The 5,562-nt window shown below is 36.2% G+C and overlaps 1 protein-coding gene across 6 annotated transcripts in view; it reads right to left on the bottom strand.

Annotated features, from left to right (window-relative positions):
* Positions 1-5,556, bottom strand: part of TNRC6C (trinucleotide repeat containing adaptor 6C) — a 110,234-nt gene extending 104,678 nt beyond the window's left edge. For all 6 annotated transcript variants that reach the window (XM_085304420.1, XM_085304423.1, XM_085304422.1 and 3 more), the window contains exon 1: positions 5,423-5,556. The gene's annotated coding sequence lies outside the window, so the exon portion shown is untranslated. The remainder of the gene's footprint in view (positions 1-5,422) is intronic.
* Between the last annotated feature and the right edge of the window lie 6 nt (positions 5,557-5,562).

Genomic DNA, 5,562 nt, shown 5'->3' with positions numbered 1-5,562 from the left:
TATTTTAATAAAAGAGCCTGTAGCTGGTAGTTGCATGATAACTACTTTGAGACCTATAAACACATTTTTCTCTGGGGCTTAATTACCACAAAGGATGCCAATTGACTTGACAAGTCAATTTTTCTCCCAAGTAAAATATCTCATTCTCTAGCAATTCAGTGCTTGCTACTAAAAAAAACCCCACATAAACAGCCATGAAATAAATATTAGCTATTTGTATTGCAAAGAAATAAGCAAGTGTTACCATTCCTCATAAATGAGCTTCTGAAAGTACAGTTTCCTGATTGAAATCTAAGTAAATGTGAATCTAGTTTCCRATTTTTTTTTTAATGGACGTACATTTCAAAACACAGAAAAAGCAAGCTGCAGATAGCTGTTTATTACAAATRACTTCCACCTCCATAGCCCTCAAAGGCAAACTATAAAGCTGTGTGCAAAGCTAGACAATCTGGGCACCCAGCCATAAAACATCACTGCTGCAGCACAGATAACCGTTCTCACTCTTGAGCCATCCTTGGCTGCAAACCCACAGGGAAGAGCTCCAGAAAGCAAACCTCACTACCGCCAAGGCTTCTAGTATTTTATGAGCTTGAATTACAACTACATTCAGGACTTTAACGCTGAAAAATTACAGTGCTGATTCACATCCAGGGCTAAGACCAGAACTAACTCAAATTTTGACGCTTGGTACTCCGAACCATAAGACTTAAGAACAGCTAGTTATTTTACAGATCTTCAGTGAAATTCAGTGTGCCTCCACAAAGAGGCCTCTTCATATGGATGACAAGAGACAGATGTTACATTAAAAAAAAATCAGCTGCATATTTTAAAGTACTGCTTCGTTTTTTGCAAGTAGTACCCATTGATGCAGTCTTAAAAAGCACTCTATTCTGTACAAGAATAGACAGCTTCTTATGATCAAATTTAGACATATGAGTAGGAAATTTCAAAACATATTAGTGCCAAAGTAGACACTGTGAAAAGAAAGTTTCAGAAAATATGGTTGCAAGTGTGCATTGGCATCCACAGTGCAGATTAATCATGTATAAATAATGATGAAATAAGCATACCTATGACCCACCTGTTAATGAAGATGTAAAACTAAGTCATGCTTTTGGTAGACAAAAATTTCATAAGTAGCTCAAATTCCTAAAGTAAGATCAAATAACACTTCGATTCCTCTGCTTTCATACATTAAGAACAATCATTTTTCATTCTACCACTAGCATCTACCAGTGAAGAGACTGTGYAAAGCACATAGATCATTTAGTAATGCAATTTGCTGTCACTTCTAGATCATCTCCCCACTCAATAAAGTATACTTCTCTTCTAAATACTACTTGCCCTGGCTGATATCTTCATAATACAGCTGAAAACCTCCAGCCATTATCACTAGAAGGCATCAGCTGATCCTAAATTGGCTAGACTGCAGCATCACAGGCATTTAAGGTTTCCTTATCATTCATCTTTAATACTAAGGGATTGACAGGCTCCTACCTGCTGCTTCTAGGCCAAAGGGAAACCACCTAATGGTATTACTATTATCTTGTAATCTGAATTTTAAACAATTAAAACAATAGCACTTTTGTGTTACACATCTCTACTGTAACCAAAGATGATGAATTTTTAATCAGTTCTCACATTCAAAGTCCTATAGAGAGCACTGATTTTTTTTAAACAAGCAATATCCAATTCTACATTTAAATTGCTCTACCTTTAAGCAGAAGTAGTACAGTAACAGGCTTTAAAATACAAATAATCAGCACAGACTATTTCATTTACTTAGGAAGGGTTTGGCTGTTTTATTTTTAAATATGCATTTCTCATAGTTGATACTATCTAGCAATTCTTTCCAAATGAAAGCCTCTTTTTACAAAGGATGGCTCCACCCCTGACCTCCTCCTTCAGCTTGTTTTGGAAAGGGGCCAGATGACAGCATTTGGAAAAGCGCATGTTTATCTCAGCAAGGCCAGCTGCTTAGAGGGAATAAATGTAAGTTAACATATTACCCATTCCCCCACACACCAGTCTTGGATAAGTCTTTGCACTAAAACTGAAAGTAAAACACTTCTATCAGGATTTTCAGAACGGACTTCCCATTACAGAGGTGTCTACATTACATACAGCATCTGAACTGACTGTAAAACTGTAGGTCATTTTGAGCTAACAGTAGGCAGCAATTCTCTTACACAATGAACACTATTTCCTGGGATCTCTGAATGAAATGCAGAAAAACAAGATTTCATTTCTATACTAATCTAAAGCTATCTTTTCTATAAGGTTCATATTCAAGAACAGTTTACTTCCAGACCCCCAAAATGTATAGCTTCCACTTGACAAATTTTTTGACCTTATTCTGGTCTTACTGTTCCTCTACTTTGACAAGGTATGGAACCTTAGARTACTTCAACACAGAGTCTTCAGATTAAAAGAACTGTTATGATCAAACAATTATTTCTCATATTAAAGAAATTTCATCTGATTATTACTTAAAGGAACTTTTTAAGACTTTCAAAAATAAAGGATAGCATTAGCTTCTTTCCTACAAACATAAGCATTCGAAATGACAAATGATATCCACAGCACAGCTTTTTTAGTTGGAAAGAAAAATGCTGGGAAAAAAAAAKAGCTAGAGAGGTAGATTTTTCATTCATCCTTGCAACCTTCACCAGGCTTTGGAACAGAGATAAGGTGAATGCCAGTCTATTCATAAGTGATCAGAGACAGGTTTTGAAAGATGAAAGGACTTCCCTGCCAGGTCAAGAGGGTGAACCTTTAAGTCACCAAATGCTTCTTAACACTAAAACAACTCTAGGACAGTATCCCAGAAGAAATTCTGTGACTCTTTGTACCAGCACTAAACTGGTACAGAGCACAGCTACCCACTAGAACATTCCCAGTAAGCGGGAGTAACACTCTGCATCCATGACAGACTAATTGCAAAATAACATATACTGTAATGGACATAACTGCACGCACAAACCAAATATATGTGACAATTCACTAATCAGGTCAAGTCAACTTTTAGTCTTAGTGGATGCATACCACCACTTAAGTTCATCAATACAAGAATCCACATGCACACAGAATAAAAACCATCAATAAATTCTTAAGTGTTTCATACTGTAATCCAGAAGAGTACTAAATAAAGACATTCGTCTGCACTGTTTGGTGTTTTTTTTTTTTATTGGAAAAAATGTTTTGTCCGAAGTACACAATATTGCCTAAAATACAGCTTGCATTAGCCTTGTCCTTAAACATGAAGGATATATTTACTGCCCTCTAAGTCCAGCTCCTCAGCTAAATCCCAAACAGTATTTTTGATAGCAGCACCTGTTCCCCAAGAGCTGAACTGAGACCATTTTCATTTCACTTGCTGTGTGCCAGTCAGATAACCGCAAAGGATAACATATCTTGCAATGACTTAAAGATAACGGCAAAGAGGTACAAGGCATTGCTGTCCTACTACCGGCCCCCAAAACACTCAGGTCCACTCCAAGAGTTCAAATTAAAGTGATTTACTATAGCTTTCTTCAGAGGCTCAGTAGTCCTATACCATAAGAGAGAGGGTTTGCCAGTCCCATACCAGTCCATGGCACATTCTCTTTAATTTCACTCCCCCCCCCCCCAAAAAAAAAAAATTTAGTCCTACAAATTAAAGCAGAAGTCTCCTACGGGTTAAAGCAGTTTTTCAAACTAGCTATACAGGAGTCTGACCTTCATGCTTTAACACTCTGGGAATACTTCTGAAGACAGAGAAGAAACAACAGTACATCTGAGTGTGGCATTTACAGGTTTGTCAGCACACCATTTYGAGCTCACAAGTAAAACACTGAAGTAGCTTGACAGCGATCTGAAACCTTTCCAAGTTTAAGGAATCTCGGATATGRAAAGCTACGTGATTTGCTAAGCATAGGTTGCACTCACTGCAAGTCACCTCCTTACTTCGATGGAAAACACACGGGCGAAGCTGTGAGATTCACCAGAGTCTACCTTTYCAGCATTTTCTTAAAACAATACGAAGTGATACACAACAGGAAACTACATTTTAAATCCCAGGCTTGGGTGAATCCAAAACCACTTACTAATGAAGGCAAGATTTTAAGTAAATGACTTTAAAAAAAAAAAAAAATGTTGAAAATTCAATAGCCCATTACTGTCCATGCATCTCACATTTGCATTGTCCTGAAGTCCACACACCTCTACCCACATCCACCTGATTTAAAGCTATGCACCATCCAGCAGCCCACTACGAGCTATAATTATTGCATTTTTAACTACCTTAACCAACCCAACCTTAAGAACAGATTTTTATATATAAATTACTGTAAATCTGTCACATAGGTATATGAGGAGAAAATATGCAACAAAAATGGGCAGGACGTACTAAAGGCTATTTCTAAATATACAGCAGCTATTTACTGAACAAATGTCTTCCCACCAAAACATTTAAGTTTTATCAGAAAATACGGTAGCCACAAAGTATGATCAGTAGTATTATAATGTGTATTTAATGGAAAATGGGAAAAACAATTGAGGCATCCATTAATCTATGCATTCATATCATTCAATAAATCCCATAATTGGACCTTCAACTAATTACATATTAAGAAGATTAACCTTTGACACAAAGTTGTGATATAAACAAAGAARATTCAAACAATTAATAAACTTCCAGTGTTTCAAGATTTCTAAGGTTAACAGCCAAACACTCCCCATTTTCTTCCCTTCCAGTGTTGCAGCATAAATTTTGATTAATATTTTGCTTCCCATTGGATGGCATTTCAGCTTTATACGAAGATCACTCTCTAAATACTTAAGAGAAAATTACAGTAGTTCCCCATAAGCTCATTACGTGGGGGGAGAAAAAGAAAACGGATCTAGAGATCTTAACTTTTAACAGAAAGCAACTATGAAGGACAAAGCTGGCCTCTCATCTGCTCACTGATCAGAGCAATACTTCTGACCTTTTTCAGACGACTAGTTTTCCAGAATTACGACCGTTTTCAACATACTATGTAGCAGTTTTCCCACACGTAAGTTACAAAGCAAGTGCACACACTCATTTCTGTAATAGAAGCAATTTTAATATCTACATTTAAGTGATACATTTTATTCATAAATAGAACTTCTGCTAGTTGTTTTGCACACAACAGCTATTAGAAGTGGAAAAAATACATATAAAAATATTAATTCTAACATATTTTACAAGTTATTTAAAGCAAAAAATAATATATGATGAAAATAAATGGATTTTGAAGTACTGTGTGGTGTTATTTGCTTCACTGACCTAATAAGCAGTTTAAAAAAAAAATCCTGCTTTAGATTTGTGAGAAAAGATGGTATGCACTGGCTTAGCAGGTTTCTTTCACTTCTAACTTCTACTGCTCCCAGATTTAGAGAGACTATTACCCCTTCTTACCTTTTAGTCTTTTCTTTATGGGGCTCTTTGGCAGCTTTCGATTCAGTCTTGCTGTAAGGAAACAAGTGAGTATTTTGTCTACCGTGTAGGGGTCTCTCTGACGTGTTCCTTTTTTATTTAATGCTTTTTTTTTTTTTTTT

This window comes from Rhea americana, unplaced genomic scaffold (assembly GCF_003343005.1).
Source record: "Rhea americana isolate MKP2758 unplaced genomic scaffold, rheAme1 scaffold_21, whole genome shotgun sequence".
Classification (NCBI taxonomy): domain Eukaryota; kingdom Metazoa; phylum Chordata; class Aves; order Rheiformes; family Rheidae; genus Rhea; species Rhea americana.
This window is presented reverse-complemented; position numbering and strand designations above follow the sequence as displayed.